The sequence below is a fragment of the Lygodium microphyllum genome, chromosome 14 (genome assembly GCF_053477565.2).
Source record: "Lygodium microphyllum isolate KBCC chromosome 14, Lygodium_microphyllum_v1.1.10, whole genome shotgun sequence".
NCBI lineage: Eukaryota > Viridiplantae > Streptophyta > Polypodiopsida > Schizaeales > Lygodiaceae > Lygodium > Lygodium microphyllum.
Window position 1 is genome coordinate 133,259,272 of NC_141148.1, and position 22,922 is coordinate 133,282,193.

At 44.2% G+C, this 22,922-nt stretch overlaps 1 protein-coding gene across 3 annotated transcripts in view; it reads right to left on the bottom strand.

The window, feature by feature from the left end:
• Positions 1–22,922, bottom strand: part of LOC148026132 (uncharacterized) — a 416,526-nt gene that overhangs the window by 237,573 nt on the left and 156,031 nt on the right. The window contains exon 1 of one of the 3 annotated variants that reach the window (XM_087693403.1): positions 75–2,676. The exons of the other annotated variants lie outside the window; for them this stretch is intronic. The gene's annotated coding sequence lies outside the window, so the exon portion shown is untranslated. Of the gene's footprint in view, positions 1–74; positions 2,677–22,922 lie in introns of those variants that run through there. 3 annotated transcript variants of the gene reach the window in all.

Consider the following 22,922-nt stretch of genomic DNA (forward strand, 5'->3'; position numbering starts at 1 on the left):
AGCTATTCAATACCAATTTCATCCAAAATATAATTGAACCTTTAAGACTTAACTTATGCAACAAAAAACCTTACCTTATGCAACAAAATACCACGGAGTCAGATAGTTGGACATCCCTTTTTTCCAACATGGGCTTGTTCTCGGGAGATATACTAAGATATTCCTCCTCAGGTTCCCCAGCAACATTCACAAGAATCTGCCCATACACTTTGCCCATCCTCTCGCTGTTGACGGGAGCAAGTGATGCGGCTTTCCTCTTGTAAACATCGTCTTCAGTTTCAAACACCTCCTGATTTTCTTCACTCAAGAAAGCCTCCTGCTGGGTGGCACCCCTTGTAGGGTAAAGGTGACTAACATCCTCAACATTTAGCTTTTTCTCTTTCCTGGACAATTTTGGGAGAACGTTAAGGATTTCAAAGGCTTTTTGATCATTGGAAGGCAAGGGCCTCAGGACTTTGTCAAACCTATACCTCACTCTGCTAGAAATCAATAACAAAATCTTCTGCGGCCTCTTGCAGGGCAAGAATGGCTGAGAGTTGCCACTTCTTATTTAGACCAGAGACAGTTGCCACTTGAGACAATCTATCAGAGATCTCTTTAACCACCCTTATAAAAGCAGCTTTTGGAATGACATGGTGTGTAGCTCTCTGGGCTTTCCTGATCTCACTGAAACATCTCTGCATATAGAAGAACCTGGACTTCCTCTTTGTCTTTTGTGGCTTGGGGTATTCAGTGGCTTCAGCAGATGTGGGCTCAGGTACCATTGTAGGGAATGAATCTTTCACAGGGTAAGCCTCATCCTTTGCTTCCTCAACTTCAGGTGAAGAAACATTTATAGAAGATGTAAGGACAACACCTGGTGTAGGGGGGATTTCTGTTGTAAAATGCTCTGGAGCCTGTGATGGACCAGCTTCTTCTACCCCCTTAGATTCATCAAATTTTAACTTTCTTCTACCCCCACTGTCCTTCCCATCTAGATACACTCTTCTTGCAGTTTGCTTTGTCCTTGCTATCCAGAAAAGCAAAAATAACAACCAGAAGGACAATAACTGAAAGACAAATTGGCGAGGAAAGTGACGAAATGAGCAATTCCGATACGGCGCGATATGAACAAAGCGAGCAGAATGAAACAGCGCCTTCGCTCCATATTGGAGATCAGATGCTGATACGGCGCGATATGGAGGAAACCAACACTGCGTAAGGAAGCCCTCGCTCCGTATTAGCACGATATGGAGCAAACTGCTGATACGGCGCGATATGGAGGAAACGAGCACACTGTTTGGACGCCCTCGCTCCGTATTGGAGATCAGATGCCGATACGGCGCGATATGGAGGAAACCAACACTGCGTAAGGACGCCCTCGCTCCGTATTGGCACGGTATGGAGGAAACTGCTGATACGGCGCGATACAGAGGAAACGAGCACACCGTTTGGACGCCCTCGCTCCGTATCGGCACACCTCTTTTTGCTAGCGAAAAAAGGACTTGTGTCGCACCGTATCGGTAAGCAAGGCGGGAGAGCTCGAGAAATGAAAAGTGTACACGTCGGAAAAATGACCACTTATATACCCAGGTCAATCATGACACGTGTCAGACACGTGTCCGATACTGATTGTGCCACGTATCTGCATTTATGGTCCGTATGCTACGTGTCAAGTAATGACCGGTCCACTTGTTCGCCACGTGGTTATCAGCCACGTGTTGCCCAACGGCTACTGCCACGTGTATGAGACTAACGGATACTGCCAGGTGGCATAATCTGCGCCTACATAAGGGTGTGTTTCTTATCTGTACGGCTTTTTTCGGTTTCCGACCTCTGTTTGTATTGCTGATACGGCGCGAGAGCGACTATTGGTTTTCTTCGCTTTCCTCTCTTCGCTTCGTTTTGGAGGTTCTGTAGATCTAGTCTTCTTTCAGCGTTCCTCAAGCTCGTGTGACCACCTTTGTTGTGGCTCTAGCGCTTCTTACTGGGATCACCGATACGGCGCGAGGGGGCCTATCCGTCTGAGTCGTTTCTCTCTTATCGCGCCGTATCGTCAGAAGTTGGAAACATGTCTGAACCCATAGAATTCCTAGGATCCAAGGTTTCTCCAGGAACTGGTAAAAGAAGAAGGCTTTCAACAGGCTCAAGTGCATCAACATCTGATCAGCCTGTGCATTCTTTTTCCTCTCCATCCTCTGCCACCAGTGTGAGAAAGCCAAGTACATCTCTAGGGAAGCGAACGTCAGTAGTGAGAGATCAAGGAGTATCAGAGCTCATTGATATCACTCCATCAGAGAGGCTACTTGATTTTATGCTTCAGAATGGAATGGATCTCTCATTCTATGGAGTTGTGAAAAATATTTTTAATCCTGATTGGGAACTTGACAAAGTTCTGAAATCTTGTGAAAAATATATTGTGGAGGACTTTTTGGAGTTTGAAACTCTTGCAGGTCCTTCTGTTGAAGTTGGCACAATTGAATATGTCCATGTTCCCATTGGGTCAACAGGAAATGAAAAGGCAGTATTTACTAGAAAGTGCAGGGCCCACTCTCTGGAGAGGTTTCATTCAACAGACATATTTTGCTGCACTCATTCCAAAAACTGCAAGATGATGAGAAAATCTGCTGCTTTTATTGTTTTCATCCTTGTCAAATACCCTGTGAAAGCTGAGGAGCAACAGTTGGAAGGAGCAAAGACTGCCAGCTTTTGCATGTTGGATGATCTGGTAGATGAAAGGGAAACAGAGGAGGTTGTAGATACAGATTTTGAGGCTTCTATTGCTGAGAATTTGGATGTTGCTCACTTCAAAGCTGAGACTATCATTGAGGAGAGCCAAGGAGATACAAACCCTCAACCTGATGAGAGTTCTCACCATATTGTTCCTTCCCTGCCATGTATACCTTTCAAGGACAAGGAGTACATTTTACTATCAGATATTCAAAAACTTTTTAATCTCAGGGAAGATTATTGTCTTGCAATTATTGCAGAGGCTTCTGATGCTGCAAATGGGATAATTGACACAGAAAATGAATCAAAGGAAGAGATTCTGAAACTTGATAAAGAAACTCTAGATGATAAGTTTATTGATGCTGGTGAGGCATTCTCTCTTTGTTTTGAAAAGGCCAAAGAAGCTGAGAAAGAGTTGAGTATTACTGATGAGGACTTCGATCGCATTCAAAGCGAGCTCGTCATTTCCAATTTTGGAAGAGAGGAGTCTGAATATGTTAAAAAATTGACTAACACCAATGAGACAGCATCATCAATTAATTTATGGAATCCGTTTAAATTGGAGTACGATGAAAATCAAGTGGTAAGATAAGTTTGAATTTGCTTTTACACATTGGTAGGTTTACATTTCATGCTCATTCAGTATGGGTTTTATTTGCAGTTGGAGATTGCTGATACAGATAACTTCTTGGGGCATGGCAAAGGATCGAGAGCTGCTAGTAACACCACCAAAGACATTGCACTCGGCCACTACTTGGCAAGGATTGACCCTGAATCCTTTTTTGTACTTCATAGTAGTTTCTCAGAGGACGCAGCATGGCCGATACTTTGTATTAAAGCTCTTACAAGGCTTCTAGGTTTCTCAGGATTACAATATAATGCCCACAAAATAATGTTTTTGGAAAAGACTGCAGCAATTAGGATTTTTGGCTACGGTCCAGGTTACTCTGCTTCTAGAGCAGGATACTTTTTGGCGTTTTCATCCTACGCCTTAGCTGCAGACAGAACTAATGTAAAATCTATAGCTGGCTACAAGAGAAAAAAATTCCTACGTTATAGAGGAAAGATTCCTGAGGAGGAAGAGAATGTGAGAGTTTTGGAAAACTAGCTTTGTATATATTCTTTCTTATATATAAAAGTGTGATTGCTCATGTGTCATTGCCGTCTTTTATTTGCATTCTTTGAAGTTGTCGTCGAAAAAACCAGTTGAATAGCTCCTCCAAAGCATTGCTTTTTGTAACTCCTCCCCCATGCCTTGTGCTTCGAAAATAACTTGTGCATGCTTGATAGTGGGATTTTTCCATGCCTTGGTTGCTATAAGTTGCTAAGGGGCCATGCTCCTCCACAAAGAAAGGTCCATGAATATGAAGAATATCCTGCAATACAAAGCAACACAAATTTTATACCAATTGAAAAACCTATCAAAATAAGACGATATTAAATAATTATTACTTTACCAGATAAAAAGTGATATCTTTTTCTCCCCATGCCTCTTTTATCGCCTGAACAAGCTTTGTGATTGATCTTTTGAACTCTTCCGCATATGTATATGTTGTCTTATGTTGCCTGAGGAGTTTCAGAAAAACATCAAGGTGTATCCAGACCTCCATTCTAAGAAACGCAAGCCTCGGCGTGCTTGCAACATTTGTTGTGATCTCACATAGCTCTCTCCAACACTCCCAAGCCGCATTCACCTGCCTTCCTGAATGGTTTCCTAAGAATCGTCTAGCTTTTGAGCCTCCCATAGAGACATCGGCCAAGATATCTCTTGTTTTTCCTGAAAGTATTGGATCCTTTCTCAAGTGAACTTGGCCCCCATGAAATCCCATTTTCGATAGCAATGCCTCGCATTTATCAATACACTCATCTGATAAAGATAATGGCTTAATGGAATATGCGTAGTCAAGATGCAACCTAAGAAGCTTATCGATTATTCTAATCTCTGCATGCAAAGTATAAATATGAACATTCTTAAGAGAGATGGAAAGAATGGGATCCCAGATGTCTTCTATGTTTTTAAATTTACTCAAATCTATAGAGTCTCTATTTGGGGCTCTTCTTACTGGTCGCAAACTACTCCAATCTTTGGATCCAATACTTTCCATGCAATAAATGCAAGGATATTTTGCATTTGCACCATTACATATTCCAAGCATACATTTGATAGTTTTCAAATCAGCACTCATATGCCATTCCACATTAAATTTACCAACCCCATCAACTACCAACATTTCGCCTTCAATTTGAGACTTAATGATATTTGGAATACCTATATGGTTGAACAACCATTTCAACGTTTGATGATTTTCAATTGGTACCTGGGCTGCACCAATCCACCAAATCTCCATCTCGGATTGGATCTTATGCAATGGAGCTTTGCCCTCGCCATTGCCATGGTCCAATGCCATGTTCATGAGGCAAATGCTAATTCTTTCCATCTTCTGTCCCTTTTGAATCTGTGCTTCATCCAACTTCAAGGCAAACTTTAGAACACCATAACTTTCTTCTACTGTGATTTTATACATGTGAACCATTGCAATTTGCACCTTTTTTAGATCAACCCATATATTGTTAAACTCATTGTAATCAAAAATTGCCTGTTTTTTTTGTTTTTCATAGGACATAGACCTTTCGATGTGAAAGTAATCTCCAAAAACATGTGGAATCTTGCGATTCATGGAAATTCTTGCAGTGGAAACTGCAAGGGCTCGGGGCAATCCAAATATAGTTACCCTATTGCGTTTAAGATTTTTAAACCATAATCCAGAGATAGCACGGTAACCTTTTCGACTTATACCCACAGTATCACATGTCTCTACGATTTCATTTGCTTTCACTGTGCCTTTTAAATCCTTCACTAACTCTCTCAGAGTTGGACCTCTCAAATCCACATTTTCTGGTGACTTAAGAATCCTCAAAATGTCTTTCTTATTCATGGTTTCCTTCAAAAGTTTGATTCTTTCCTCATTCTCTCGGATATTTATGCCTAATATGTTAGAGACATATTTCTTTGTAAGATTTAGTCTCCTTTTCTTTGCTCTCTCACACAAGCTGGTTATATTTTTTAATGGTCTCTTCCTCTCTCTAAATCCTACTGGAGTTTCTCTCAAGCGTATTAGCTTATTCTGCAATGAGTTGTTAACATTTTTCAAAATATCAATCTGACTTGTCAACTCTAAAATTTTTGTTTGTGTAGTTTCTAGTGCTTTTTTCATTTCGTGCACTTGAGCTATACATGTGTAAGATGCAGAGTATAACCTCATACAGTAGCCAAGCATTCCATTGTAACCTTCTCTAGCATATCTTATATAGTCATGGACATTCAAAAAAGGAGGTGGTTTACCTGTAGAAGGATCCCTGGGATAGATATTTCCATCCACCCACAAATATATATGCTTCATTCCTTGTGTTCGCAACCTGTTGGCTTCAATCTCATCTATCAATACTCGATGATTATACTTCTCCAAGATGTGTAAGTCGGATCTAGCTGAATAGATAGCTTGTATTTACGTGTGCTTGCGCCTGTGTTATTTGAAGTAGTATTGCTAGACATTCTAGCAAATGAACCGAGCAAGAATCTCACAGTGATAGAAAGCAAGTGCAGCAAAAGGAATGGTAAAAGAGAATAGTGTATAGAAAGAAAACGCGGGAGCAAACAAATGCGAAGTTCGTATGAAAATCTCGAAAATACAAAATCTCTCGAGTTCCAAGACAATAAACGGCCAAAAAGGTGACCCCTGACCTGGATTAAAAGATGAGGGCAATTAATGGCCGACCTCTTCAATGAACCAAATATTATCTCATTAATCACATCTGGACAACCAAATTTAGAGGTTTTATTCTTCCTAAACCTCAACTAATTAGCAACTTAATCACTTTCTTACAAGTGCCATTTTTTAAGCGTTTTTGGCCCTAATGTAGTGCAACAATTACATGGACCAGCAAAAAGCAACCTACAATTGCTTTATCGAGTATGGAGGCTAAGTATAGAGGTGCTGCTATGGCAACATGTGAGGTGGTATGGCTGCAAAAGTTATTAGGTGATTTGGATGTGCAGGGAGATGGTCCAGTTGTTGTCATTCATTGTGACAACATAAGCAGCATACAGTTAGCTAGGAATCCAGTGTTCCATGCTAGGACAAAATACATTGAGGTGCACTACCACTTTGTGAGAGAGAAGGTACTTGCAAGAGAGATTGATATGGTATATGTCAGCACACAGGATCAGATAGCTGACATTTTCACAAAGCCATTGGGTGGTGTAGAGAAGCTTTGAAAGTTCCGAAGCTTACTTGGAGTTGCAAAGATAGAGTTAAGCTTGAGGAGGAGTGTTGAGATGGCAAGCTCAACACGTGCGGATGTTGATGATGGACCGCCTAGATAGATGAGTCCACATATCTACATTTAGCACTGTTTACCGCAACACAGAGGAACGGAAAATGGAGCAGAAGTATGGAAAAAATGGAAGAAGGAGATAACCAAAAAGACACAGGACAAAGGAAGGAAAAGATGCCCTAGATGGAGGTCAGACCCTGAAAATTTGAATGACAGTGTCACCTTTAGAGTTGCTTGAGCTTACCACAAGGATCGTGGAGCTACCAGAGTGCAAGAGAGAGCAGGGAACTCGATCGAGCATCAAGGTAAGGTCACTACACCCATAAGGTAGGCATTGCGCATCGGCTATGTGAGAGGTAGCCATGGTCGCTCGGCTTGAAACGCTTGATCAATAAGCGGTCCGTAGGTCTCGAGGTAGAGCTCCGTATCTCCCCTCCATTTTGGTTCTGCCGGGACAAACAGAATCGATCCTTGAGCGCCATGCACATCGAATCGAGCATAGAAGTAGGGTTTGCAGCCTAAACTGGTGCTCGAGATAGTTAGGAGATTTAGGAGGTTTTAATCCCTGGAGCAAGTAAGTATTTTGATTTGTTGTTGAATATTAGAGTAGGACCATCCATCTCTATCTCTGTTTTTTATTTCTATTGCATTAGGTTAAGATTAGGATAGGAAAAGAAGGAAAACAAAAGGGTTTTGCTACTGCTGGAGACAAGGAAATAGGGGCACAGATTCAGGCTTCTAGCTGGAAGAGTGTGCGGGATTAATTCCTGAGTATACAGCAGCCTGGGATGGGGTAATAACGGGCCCAAGGAGCCAGGGAACACCACATTTAACATTCTGCCTTCTGAGAAGAGAGTGAGCTGAGAGCCAGGGAGAGAGCAAAAGAGAGAGAGTTGTGGGGAGATTGCGAAGTGCTAGTTGATTCAAGCGCCACATCGCTTCTAGGTATGCCAAGCGGTTCCCTATATTGCTTTGCATCTATTTGGAAGGCACGACACAATTCGGTGGAGTAAACGTTGACCTTGAGGCATCGCGCGCAACCCGCGGGCCGTCGTCTGCGCCATTGGACCAGTGCGTCCAAGTCCTAGATTAGGACTGCTGGATTTCTAGAGTTGGACCGTCCGACTCCAAAAATCGGACCACTTTTCTGATCCGAACTCCAGAATCGGACCATTCCAAAAATCGAACCAGCCGTCCAATTTTCAGAATCGGACCCGGTGTCAAAGTCGGACCACGTGTCCTAGTCCCAGACTTGGACCACTCGACCCATTGCAGTAGTCAGACCTCCCCTATCTGACTAGGGAAGTCGGACCCAAGTAGAATTGGACCAGCCCGTCTGATTCCTAGAATCAGACCAATCCGTCCAATTCCTAGAATCGAATCAGTTCACCAAAATTTTAATAGAAGGTTTTTAAACTTGTCCCACAGTCCTAGCCACCTTGGTCACATCTCTAAGTCTCCCAGGGAACCCAATTTAACCTTAGAAGCTAGAGGCCAGATAGGATGACCAAAGATTCACCCCGAACAGCTAGACACTAAGCAGACCAAATTTGGAATTTGATGTGATATTCGGCGACCAACCAACCAACCAACCCGGAAGTAGAATAGATGCAGCAGGGTCTTTCAGTAAAACTTTAGATCAGTCGGAACCTGCACTTAGAGCCACATAAAGTTACGAACATGAGGAGTAGAGTGGAGTCTGCATTGAGCATTTTGTGCATCCTCACCTCACTTTTTGATTTCATCACCTAAGGTGCACTGCAAGCAAATCAAAAGCCTGTTTTCACACTAAGCACTAGAAAGCACGAAGCACAAGTTGCGGATAACATTGAGGACTGCTTTCAATAACAAGGAGCTCATTAGGAAACATAATAACATCAAGGAACCCACTACTTGAAAGGAAGCAACAGATTGAAGGTTGGACTTGAGAGTTATGGCAAGAGAGCAAGAGCAAGAAAGGGAGAGACTAGAACTGGGAACTCCAATAGTCACAATGTGTGATTGGGACTTCTTTTATTCAAACTATCACTAAAAGAATAAAGAATAAAGTGACGGTGACGGGCGCCCGCCACCTGCAATGTGCAGTGGCGGTGACTGTCAGTGTAGTAATACACGGGCAGCTATATGCAGAGGCACCTTTACCACCAACAACCTCCCACTTAAAGGCGAATCTGCCCCAATGAGGAGTGAAAAGAAAAAGAAAAAAGACAGTACAACATGTACACATGTACAACAGGATGAGGAAAGACGTCATCTCATCCCACGCCCATCAACCTCCTAAGGAAGGCAAAGCGCTCTGTAGAGAGGCTTTTCATGAGCAGATCTACAGGATTCTGGTCAGTCGAGATCTTGACAAGATCAACATACTTGTCCTCAATGACCCCACGTATGAAGTGATACCTCATCTCAATGTGTTTGGTCTTTGCATGGAAGACCGAATTCTTGGCTAACTGAATAGCACTCATAGAATCCAAATGCAGTGTAGGGATAGCATCAATACCAAGGTCAGCAACTAAACAACCCAACCAAATGGCCTCCTTGCAAGCCTCAGTTGGCTGCAACATACTCGGCCTCTGTAGTAGAAAGGGCCGTGCATTTCTGCACCCTAGATATCCAAGAAATAGCACCTCTAGCATATGTGAATACATAGCCAAAAGTGGACTTTCTACTATTTGCATGTCCTACATAATCAGAGTCAGTGTACCCCATGACTCCTGTATCCTGGTTGCCATAGCATATGCACATATCTGTAGTGCCCTTCAGGTACCTCATGATACCCTTCAGGGCATCCCAATGCTTCTTGCTAGGTGTAGCCATATAGCATGCCACAACACCAACTGCAAAGGCAATATCTAGACGAGTGGCTATCATGGCATACGTAAGACTGCCCACTGCGGATGCATAGGGAATCTTGGCCATCTCGGCCTTCTGCTCTTCTGTTTGTGGACAATCAACCTGTGATACCTTCACATAAGAAGGCAATGGACAGCCAATAGGCTTTACGTCCTACATGCGGAAGCGCTCAAGGACTTTATGAATGTACTCCCTCTGTGAGACAAGTAGAGGAGTCCCTAATGCCTATCACGTGTAATGCGCATACCAACTATGTGAGTGGCATGTCCTAGATCTTTCATCTCAAAGCTCTTGAGCTGAGCCTTAAGAGCATCTAGCTCATCATGAGCTTTCCCTGCTATCAACATATCATCCATATAGAGTACCAAAATCAATAAAGAACGATCACGAGCTTTCTTCGTGTAAAGACACGGATTGATAGCACTCCGACTGTAGCCCTGTGACTACATAAAGACATCAAACTTATGATACCACTCCCTAGGTGCCTGTTTCAAGCCATAAAGACTTTTCTTCAATTTGCACACTAGGTGCTCCCTGCCAAGTCCTGCAAAGCCCTTAGGTTGCTCCATATAAATCTCATCATACAAGTCCCCATGTAAGAAAGCCGTCTTGACATCCATCTGGTATAAATCCAAGTCAAGCTGAGCAACCAAAGCCAAGACTAAGCACAGGGTGGTCATCTTAACCACAGGAGAAAAGACCTCATCAAAGTCCACACCATGCTCCTGCTTAAAACCCTTTGCTACCAATCTAGCCTTGTATGTCGGCTTGGGATGTCCAGGGGTACTTTTTAGCTTGTATACCCACTTGCATGGCAAAGCCTTCTTGCCTGTAGGCAAGGAAACCAAATCCCAAGTGTCATTCTTATGCAGGGAGTCTATCTTAGACTGCATAGCTCTCTCCCAGGAGTGACTATCACCCCTGCGCATAGCCTCATCATAAGTGAAAGGCTCTCCTGCATCTGTAACCAAGACATAATGCATCGAGGGCTAAAATCTATCTGGTGGACGTCTGTCTCTAGTAGACCGAGTACGCTCTGCTGTCTGCCCAGCTGCCTGTCCAACGCCCTGACCATGAGCATCTACTGCAGCTGTAGGCTGTCCAACTGGCTATGGGGAGCTCTCGGCTCCTCCTGAAATATGACCCTACGAATCTCAACAACTCTCTCAGGCTTCCTATGCATCTTGTCTTCATGGAAGACTACATCATGACTGCGGATGACTTTCTGCACCTGCGGATCCCAAAGACGATAACCCATCTCACCTGCATCCCCATAACCAAGGAAAATGCATTTGACACTCTTGGGATCCAGCTTACTTCTCTTGTCACTGGGCACATGGCAAAATGCCTCATATCCAAAGACACGAAGATGCGCATAAGAGGGAGGTTTTCCAGTTCATACCTCCTCTGCAACTTGGAAATCCAAACCACTAGAGAGTGATCTGTTTATGACATGCACAGCTATACTAACTGCCTTAGTCCACAAGATCTGTGGTAGGCCTGCATGACTAAGCATACTGCGTGCATGCTCCTAGATGGTTCTATTCATCCGCTCAGCCAAACCATTCTGGGGGGGTGTAGGGGGTGGTCAACTGACGCTTAATATCCCTCTCATCACATAATTGCTCAAAAGCACGTGAGACATACTCACCCCCATTATCTCTCCTTAGGCATTTTAGCATGTATCTAGACTGGTTCTCAACCAATACAAGCCATCTCTGAAACACAGCCAAGACATCAGATTTCAGCTTAATGGGATAAGCCCAAACTTTCAGTCAAAATTTATCTATGAACGTAACAAAATACTTTGCACCACCCATAGACTGACAAGGCATGGGCCCACAAACATCTGAATGTACCAATGCCAAGGGCTCACTCATGCGTGACCTATCAGACTTCTTATGCGTAGACCTAGTCTGCCTACCTCTTAAAGACAATGCTCACATGAATCAAAACATGCATAATCAAGGGGCGGTAAGTATTGCAAACCAGAAAGTATTTTCATTCCCTTCAAAGACATATGGCCCAAACGGGCATGCCAAAGAGATACATGTGGGATAGAACCCACAGACAAAACATGATCAAGGAAAGAAGCTGATACAATCAAGGGGTAGCAACTGCCAGCCTTGGCACCTCTCGCAATCACAAGCCTGCCACGAGTGATCTTCCATGCAGAGTCTCCAAAAGATACATGATAACCTACATCATCAAGCTGTCCAGCTGACATGAGACTGCATTGCAAAGCAGGTACATGACGTACATCCTGCATAACAAAACTGCTGCCAGAAGGAAACTGCAGCCTAACATCACCAAAGGAGTGACATCCTCTGCAAAAGAGATGTCCTGCAAAGTCAAGTTCTTGAGTATAGCATGGAACTGGCTCAAGTGAGCAAACATAGTCATCTCCTTCATGTGCAGATCCATAAGTTGCTTCAGCCAATACATCTGACTCGCTGGACTTTTCTTGTTTCTTGTCATAGAGATTTTTTATCTTTTCCCACAACTGCCATGCACACTGTTCTTCCTCAAAGACATTATAGTGAGCCTCTTCTATGAGAGACAATACAATAGTGGACTTGCATAACTCATCAAGCTCAAGCCATTCCTCATCTGGCATAGTTGCAAGCGGATGCCCACTTAACCTCAAAGGTTTGATCTATGATTTTTGCACCAACACCTGCCAAATCTGGCTCTTCCAATAAGAGTAATTCGTACCATCAAGCTAAATGATGTTGAAAATAGCATGATCAGTGGACGAACTCGCCATAATACACGCTGGAAGACTGTAGACAGTTCAAAACTACTTGTTGTTTACTACAGAAAATGACCAAAAAATCACCAAAATCGAGAAAAAATGGCAAAGAAAGTGGAACCAAAGCTGCTGCTCACCACCAAATACTAGTGAAAGTACATCATTTCAGAGTGTTTCAGCATGAAAAATCCATGTCAGTCCATACATATATGCTTGCTATAATAAATTTTAGATTTCAGTAAAAGAGAGCTAACAGTGCCAAAATCGAATCCCAAGGCAATCAGATACTGCCAAGACCAAAGCCGACATCATGCGGACATAGCATAAGCATATGATGGTTGATAAGCATGAATCCAACACCCAAGGATGTCATACAAACATCTGCCAATGAGTAGGCACACCCCAACGGGACAAAGTGTTCCTGCCACTATCAAAACTTGACGTAAGTAGGTGTCAGTTCACAAAGATACGGATCCAAAACTGAGACTTAGCTCATAATCATACAGTGAACCAAGACATATGATGTATCATCCCAAAAGGTAAGAAGTCCCAAAGTCTCAAGTGTCTGTAATTGCTCAATGGCATATAACGGCTCAATGCATAAAAGTACCACCTGCTCAATGTTTGATAAGCATTCAAGAATACTCCCACTGGCACAAAAGTCATATGTATGAGCTCAAGAGCTCAAGCCAAGGCAAGACACAGTGCCAATGACATAAGTCCAAGATAATACATCAATAGTACATCCCGAACATGTAAGCGGTAGAGCATCCGTATGTAGCATCCATAAGCATGTAAGACATCAAATACATCCCAATCCAAACTCTGACAAGCCAAGTAACATCCAAATAATCCAAAATGCATCCAAGGTGGAGCTTCAATGAGCACTCAAGCTCAATGTATGCATAGGGTAATCAACCGTGACATGAGCATCAAGCCGTAGGCAACGGGTATGCATAAACCCAAGAAGCATCACTGTCAAAGCATATACCAATGTGTAATATCTCCGCACAATAAAAGTTAGTTGGTTCGTAAGTTAGTTAGTCAATTAATAAGTTAGTAAGATTACTAACTAAAGACTAACTAAGGTAAAAACTAACTAACATTAATTATCGATCATTTTTATTTAATTTAAAATATTTTATTTAGAAAAATCAAGAGTCGTAAATTCGATATTTTTCTCGAATTGGCAAAGACCGTAGCTATCCTTCACGTAAATTACAACGTGAACGAGACTTATGAGTTATATTAATCACTAAGTTCATGTGTATAGTTTGGAAGGTCCAAAAATATTAGATTTTGGGCAAAGCTAGTATATTTTAGATATTATCCTAAAAAAACGATATGGAACTGGATGTCATTTTAAAAAAAAGACAAGTGATATTTTAGTTAGTTTGAAGATTTTATAAAAAGAAAAATAAAGAAAAGTGACTGGCGAAATCGCGCGCGCCGCGATCGCAGTTCACAGGCAGTGGACAGCACTTTGAACAGAGAAAAGAAGAAGGAGTGAACTAAGAGCTTTCTAAGCAAGTGTCTTGGAGTTTTACCCCCCTTCCGGAGCCAATGGAACCATCAGATTTATGATCTGAGCATCAGATCACTGATCTTTCCAAGATCCCCCTCCACAAAGAGCTCCACTCCTCAACCACAAGCCCTCTTCTCTAATTCACTATAAATATGAGGCATGGGAGAGGCATAAGAAAGCATAAGGAGACCCCGAGAGGCTGCGAGAGAGAGGTAGAGAGGAGGATACTCCTCCAAGAGATTGTGAGGAAGAGCTTGAAAGAGAGCTTGAGAGAGAGAGAGAGAGAGAGAGAGAGAGAGAGAGAGAGAAGAGTCACCTCGAGAGGCTGCAAGAAAGAGAATTAGCTCAATTCCTTCTATCTCGATCCTCGACTAAACCATCTTCTCTTATGCTCTCCCATCTTGAATCTATTCCACCTTCTTAATCTTTTGAGTCTACTTGCGGACCATGGTCTCCAAGCAAATAATGTCGCGTGCGGATGACAATCCTGCAACCAGCAACAAGGCTTTGGGCAAAGGCATCACTGTCAATCCAATTGCGGTTCCGGTCGTAAGTAATGTATTTTCAAGTTGATAGATGCTTGCTTTGATTCTCGTATGAGATACGTTAAGCCCATACTATTGCACGAGTATAGGTCATGGGAAAGGATAAATTTCATCTCGCTTACACGGAAGATGGAGTTTGTGAAGTGCATATATCAAGGGAAGATAATTGCACCTAGTTACATATGACTTATTTGCTAGTAGAGCAATTACAAGGAAGAATTAGTCAAGCGTTATGAATGGCATAGTCGTCAAAAGAACGACATTAAAAGATTGGGCATATAAGTGCTAGATTAAAGTATAGTCAAGGGTTATAGATAGCATAATTGCTAAAAGAATATGACATTAAGAATCATGAATGGAGAAGTACTAGTTTAAAGTTTAGATACTTCAAAAGTACTTAGCCTAACAGGCCAAATATTAAGAAAAACTAGATTCTAGGTCAATGCGAGGCCTATTGGAGTCTAATTACTTGAGATCATCTCGCACTTATCTTATCAAGTATTTACACGTTATGCCTATAACATGTTTGATATATGAGGATAAATTTCTATTTGCCTCATGACTTGACTAAGAGCTAGTACAAGAAATTAACCATAAGGGTTAAAACTAAGATATCTTGAGATCCGTCCGATAACAATGACTTTTGCTAATCCAAACTCAGGGTTGGGTTATCAATCAAGGTAAGTGACCTATAGAACTTACATCATGAATAGTGTTTGAACCCTTAACATATACCCTAGCCGAAGGAAGGAAGTGTTAGGAACATTTTTGCATAATATTGCTCTTAGATCCCAAGGGAGAGAGCAATTATGCAATGGAAAATATTATTTCATCTACTCTTGCATTGTTTTGGAAAGAATGCAATTGGTTTTGTTGGTTGATCAAACAATATCCTAAATGCTTTTACATTCAACTGGTTGTTAGTTGTTGTTTGGATGATTATTCCAAGTGCTTGTGATTTATGGTAAATGCATGGCGAGGGTCTGTGATGACAAGACGCCATGGGAATAAAGGAATGTTTTCTTGGAAAATGATATTAGGCTGAATGCCTTATTTGTGCTTGATTCTTAAAGGATTTAATTAAGGAAGGATACATTGTACGGGTGGATCACCTCCATGGTCGCACCGCGTATTAACCCGAGAGGGCACTGCTCGATTCATGGGCCGAAGGTCGAGTGGTGAAAAGGCCAACCACGGGAATGATGTTTCGCTCCTAGACAGCTTGCGGGTCAGTTGGAGCTCTGGACACCCCTTGCTAGGTCTAGAATGGAGTTGAAGACCTCCGTGGCCCCCAACATCTGGGCATGTTGGGAGATCCTATTCTAGATAAAGGATTGAGTTTGTGGTGCCATGTGAATTGGACCAGTTACTTCTGCATGGCAGAAGAGATACTTCTGTTGGACAGAAGCAAAACATAATTTCTCCTGTATGGGCGGGAGACAAAGATTAACTTGAAGATAAGTTAAGGAACTTGTTTGATCTTGTTTGTCAATAGATTGCTTTGCTCTATTTTCGTGTCTGTGCTATAATTTACGCGAACGAACCTTGTTCCCTAAAAGGCTTAATTAATGAAGCTGATTTTAAGTGTCACACATAAATGTGGTAGGACCTAATTAGAAAACTAAAGCTATTAAGGGAAGCGGGTGGGCGGAACCCCCGACGGGTCCCCCGTCCTATGGCAGGGTGGTCCCAGAGAACTGGGAGGCTTCTCACAAGTTTTTATCGTCATTTGACCTTTAGGTATTAATAGGTTAGAACCCGATTCATGCCGTTTTAGGGGACCGGAATGGGACTATGCCCTATGGGCAGAGAGGTTGAGCAACGCATCCCTCTCGTTTCCCATTCTCTTTGAACCAAGTGCGGCATAGATCTGCTTCGGGTTGGGTATCTCTGCGTAAAGTAGGATGTCCAATACCCGACGCTAGAATGCTAACAGGAGACCTTGACAACTAGGAACCCAAATTTCAGGTCGATCCTAGTGGGTTCGGTCGTGAACGTTCCGTTGCGAGGCGGATTCGGGAATCCCCAGGCGTCAAAACTCGAAACATTCCCTGGGAGTGCCGGGCAGCGACGCTTAGATTCGTTTCTCGATAGACCGCTAAAAGAGTGCCTGGAAAGCCGATGGCCGGGTACCTCACACAATGTCAATAAATGCGGGCTGAAATAAGCTCAAGCTTCCAAAAGCATCCGGATTCAATGACAAGCTCAAAGTCGTCCCTCGATGATCAATACATCATAGCATAACCCAAGACATACATCCGGAACCAATAGGCATATGTCAAAGCATGAAATATAGCTTCAGCCCAAGAGTATTTAGCATGCATTTACTGTTATAAACTGTGTATTTCCAGTCCCAAAATCAAGCCAAAATCATAGCATTACATATAGCTTCAATCCCCCAATCAATCGGGATGCAATAGGCATCAAACCGGTTATGTAGTCATGCCCAAACAAGCTTAGGCATACAAATACATGCTATCTCAAACTTGAAATATGTTGCAAAAGATTCTATCATTAGAATTTTGCAAATCTAAAATCATCATCGCGTCCGGAGCGTGCCAAAATCCCAACTTAGACTCTTACCTTGCCTGAATCGAGTTTCGAATGCCAGAGATATGACAAAAAGAGTGATTTTTTGGGCCTGATCTTGAAACAGGCACAAAAAAAACGTGAGCTGGCTGGGGGGGTCTGTTGTCCCACGTATCAACAATGGGGCCCAAAGGGGGCACAAATGAGGGCCAAAGAAGGCCTACACCAAGCCTCAGCAAGCCTTGATAGGCTGGAAGCAAGATCCAGGTGAAGGAAGCTCCGAGAGGTATGAGCTATGGCTGCCCACAACTTGTTTACAACCTGTGAGACCTGAGAACTGAAGTAAACCCTGAAGAAAATGATCAAATACCTTTGATGTAATGCCTTGAAGGTGCCCAACAATGCCGGGAAGGTGCTCGGGAAGCCGGGGAGTGACAAGAGCTCGAAGGAGTCGGATATGGCTGCCACGAAGGAGACCCAATGCAAGTAAGGAGTCGATGGGATGCTGAGAATGCCACAAACCAAGCTCAAGAGTTGGAAAGCAAAGCTCTGATACCAATTGAAAGGGAGCAATGGATCGAAGGTTGAACTTGAGAGTTATGGCAGGAGAGCAAGAGCAAGAAAGGGAGAGACTAGAAATGGAAACTCCAACAGTCACAATGGGTGACCGGGCCTTTCTTTATTCAAACTATCACTAAAAGAATAAAGAATAAAGTGACGGTGATGGGCGCTCACCACCTACAGTGTGCAGTGGCGATGACTATCAGTGTAGTAATACACAAGTAGCTAGGCAGAGGTGCCTTTACCCCCAACACTAATAGGAGAAGATCCCAAAACATAGCTAATGCTAGAAAGCCCCATCAGTAGGACCCTAAGAGGACAAGAAGATCCGGAAGGCGACAACATAGAGGATCGGACGTTGCCGGAGTTACTCAAATTGATCGACGACCTTATGGAGCTAGAAGTGGAAGCAATGTCAGGATCACAAGGCAGACAAGGAGAGGACCGACTGGACTTGGGAGAATTTCTAGTCATAGTGCAGGAGTTAGTTAATGAGTATGACTTGTTGACTAGGACGGTGGTTCAGGATAGGCCAGTAGAGGAAGTGGTAGCAACCCTAGAAGAGGAAAGAAAGGCGAGAGCATCATAGCCTATAACCACGAGCAAAAGGCTAGGAAACTCCAACAAGATGTAGACATGTATGAGGTCCGCGTGCTAGCCCTGGCTGGAGCAGCCAAGGCAAGACCAAATGTACGAGGTCCGGCATGTGCTAGCCCTGGCTGGAGTAGCCAAGGCAGGACCAAATGTAGAGAGAGACCAAGCAGTAGAGGCTGACTTATCATTGAGTGAACTTGTAGCCAGGCGGCTCATGGACAACACATCTGCTGAGCAGAGCGCAACAGCCTTAGCCATGGCATTACTCTCGGGATTAGGGGTCATACAAGGGGTAGTCTAGGATCCATGTTGTAGCAAAGACTCTAGACAAATATGAACCTAGCAATGACCCATATAGCTTTGTGGAGCAGTTCGAACAAGTCTGCGAAGCAAACGGTCTCATGGACCTTGCACAACGCTCTCAAGCCTTCGGGCTGTGTTTAGGTGATAAGGGGAGAATTTGGTACACTAGTCTAGATGCAACTGAGCACACGAACTTTGCATGTCTTAAAGACCATTTTATCAAGAGATTCTCTGAGACAGGGTACTCTGACAACCTCATCGTCCGGTTGATGAATGTCAGTCAGAGGGAAAAGGAAGACGTAAGAGACTACGTCACTCATGTGCGTAGCCTCTTCAAGAGAATCATGACCAATGAGCGACCTAATGAGAAGGTTGTGTCTACCGTGTTTATAAATGGAATCCGAAGCGAGGAGCTTCAGTCGGGACAGTACAAGCCAGAGAGCCTCAGAGCAGACAACGGCATTGGGAGAGAGAGAACTCTAGTGCACGGGATAAGGGAAAGGGTGTTAACCAAGGCCATGAGTTGGCTAAGGTAAGAATGAAGCTTGCACGATTGCAAGAACAGATGAGGAAGCTTGCGCGGTCTCACGTGCAGTGTATACACTGTGGTGGAAACCACCTCTTAGTCGAGTGTCAAGATCCTAGATCTAGGCTGTGCTCGAACTGTGGTAGGTTCGGTCATGATGCGTTGCACTGCAAATTGCCCAGGAGGTTCCCATATGCGCAGCAATACAACCCTCCATACTTAGACAACAGGCCACCTAACTTCTTTGGCAGGGGAGCCCAGCTGGCGCTTCCAGCACCAAATGATGCAAGACCAACCATTCCTAGGCTAGAGATGAACCCAACAGGTATACCCAGAGCACCAGGACCCTATGTAACCCAACCACTGAGTGGCGCTCCTGTTCACTATGTGGAAGAACCTAGTGAAGAGGAAAGCTATGTGAACCCATACATCTCCTATGATGAGGAAGGCAATCTAGTCCTGATGGACTATCGACCGGTACCGGTGATGGCGCTAGGAAGAGGAAGAGGTAGAGGCTTTGGAGGACCAAGTCAAGATCCAATCTCATGCTGGACTTGCGGTCACCCAAGCCATATTTCATCACGCTACCCGGAAAGGAAACATGCAAACCAGGACAAAGCTGACCTTCGATGCACCGAGTGTGGGATCACACACCTATTTCCTAATTGTCCTAGACAGAAACCATCAGCCAGTTCTGCCAATGTGCCCTCCGTGCCCTTGGGACTATTCGGTGTGGAGACCTTTGGTGGGGAGGATACGCCCATCCCACTGCATGTCATGATGCGAGCACAAACAAAACGAATAGGCATCTCGTTGCCTGGGCCAAGTAACCTGGATGCAGCCTCGAAAGAAAAGCTAGAGGAGAAGGAGAAAGAGAACAGGCGCAAAGATTACCCTTAAGACTGAGGAAGCTACAACCTTAGTGGCAAGAAAGGGGGTCACTGATGCCGAGGTAGAGACCTCAGCTCCTAAGACAGCAGAACTAGGGAGTGCCAAGGTAGGGGAATACCCCCATCCCAGACGACAACTTGAGGCTATACCAAAGTTAAGGAGTGGGTCAAGGACGCCCAGGAATACCTTTAAGATGTAGAATCCATATTGGAAGACCAAATGGAAGACCTCTCTAGTGTGAGCATACCCATTTCGCCATCGCGACCTCAATCGGGAAACGCACCCATACCACGAGAGATGCCACAGAGGCAATACCAAGGAGAAGCTTGTCAACAAGCTAACCAGGACATATGGCCAAAGAATGGTGACCAAGGAGGAAGCCAACCACCCAGCAACCTCCTCACCACTTTAGTAACCACCCCAGTAACCGTGAGCCTAGGAGATTTGCTTAGACAGCACCCCCCTTATGGCAAGAATTAAGGCACTGGGTGGAGGGAAAAGGGGAGCATATTGCCACTAACTTGCAAGAGTAGGACGTAGTCACGCAAATTCCAAGCCTAACACTACACTCGACTCCAAGGTCACTGAATGTCAATGCTTTCTGGGAAGGCACGGAGATGCATGCAGTCCTACCTATCTTAGCCTTGGGGAACGCAACACGAAAAGGAATCGTAGACATCGGCGCCGGGATCAGTGTCTTGAGCCATGCAGTTCTACACACCTAGAGAAATCCACCTGTGGAAGCGGCTAGGTTCAATATTACATTGGCCAACAGAATGAAGGTCAGCCCATTCGGGGTCCTAAAGAACTGGCCAGTGAAGGTTGTAGGAGTGCAGGTTTCTGTAAACTTCATTGTCATAAGGGTGTGGACTACGACATACTGCTAGGCTGACCTTGGATGAGGAACGCGCGAGTTATTGAAGATTGGGGGAACGATCTCATCTTCTTGGGAAATAGGACGGAAGTGGTAAGGGTCGAGATGGACACCTGGAAGACTACCCCAGCCGACCTTGATGCTATTTCGACCATGCTGAAAGGGGATGCCCAGGCAAGCAAACCCTATGGGTCATTGACCAAGTACATCCCCTGCCCTGAGGACGAGAGGGATTGGATGCATGTCTTGGCAACTGTTGATCTACCATTCTCAAATGAGGAAGAGCTATATAAGCAAGCTGCTAAATCACCAAGCATGCCAGCAAAGGAGCCCACTGTGCCACTCTACATGATGGCAGGAAGCTCCCGTGACCCAGGGAGACCGGTCTTGTTCCATATCCCCACCAACAAGCTCGAGCTTCAGGAAATCGTAGAGTGCCTGACCGATAAACTGAAGGGCAACAAGGTGGCTAATCTAAAACCCCTAAGTAATCTCTTGGCTTGAGTGGAAATGTACCAAAATTCACGATCTTAACCTATTATACAATTGGGCTTTAGTCACCGACAAAGAGAAGATTGGAGAGGAAAACCTGGGGGATGACGAGCAGTCAGAGGAGCAAGATTCCAATGATAAGGGGTACGAGCATTGTCGCTCTAAGGGGGACAAGAGTGAAAAGGAGTTAGACACGATAGAATATGACACTAAAGGGAGAGCAATCAAACAAATCAAGGCAGACTCTAGGCCTAGAAGGGAAAGGGCAGGCTGGAATGAAAAAGGATTCATGCTGATGGAGTGCGATAGGACCTGGCTGGAGCACATGGGAGCCATGAATTATGAGCAGGCAGGCGTGGCGCAATCATTGGTAGCTCTAGTATTGAAGACAGATTCACCTATTGAACTACGATCCCCTGGCAAAACTCCTTCCTCAAGTGAGGGATGTGAGTTTAACTCGGAGTCTGAAGTTAGTACAGAGAGTGATCCTGAAATACCCCAACCCTCTAAGGTCAGACGCACCAAAGGGGACTTGCCAGTCCACCTAAGGCGCAGATGGTTAAGGGAGGAGGCCATGAAGCAAACTAAAGACTCAGAAGCAGAGAGGCAAAAGAAGCCCCAGGACCTCCCCAAACGCTTCACAAAGTTTAAGAAGGGTGATAGAGTGTTGGTTTTGCTAGGAGCAAAGAGATAAGGGCAAGCCAGTGAACCAATTGAGGGACCCGCCAGGGTCAAGGAAGTCAACCTACCAAGGGAAGGTAAGAAGCCTCGACCTGTGTTCATCGCTGACGACCCGACCAAGGATGAGGAGGCTAGACTTGTTGCTCTCCTGCGAGAGTATGTCCATGTGTTTGCCTGGTCCTTGGAGGAACTTAGAGGAGTCGATCCTAGGGTTGTGACCCATAATATTCCAATGGGCCTAGATACGGTGCCAACAAAGCAGCAACCTTACCCTATGAATCCCAAGCATGCCCATGCAGTGAAGGAAGAAATCGATAAGCTCATGAAGGCGGGATTTATATATGAGATTGAGCACACGGATTGGGTATCACCCATAGTGATCATTATGAAAAAGAATGGTAAAATTCGGGTGTGCATGAATTACAAGAAGGTCAATGCCGCTACGAAGAGGGATAACTACCCCTTACCATGTACCGAGCATATGTTGGAGAGGGTGGCAGGCAAAGAAACTTACAGCTTCCTGGATGGTTTCTCTAGCTATAATCAAGTCCAAGTGCACCCTGACGACAGGCACAAGACTGCCTTCGCCACAGAGTGGCCATAAGATTTTGAAGATGTCCACATGCCTGAGCGCATTGTGGCAGCCAGAAGAAGAAGGCAGGAACTGGCAAAGGACGCACAACGCAGAGCACAGTCACTACCTAGACAATTCCCTGACGAGACGATCCCACTACGAGGGGATCCCAACCCTA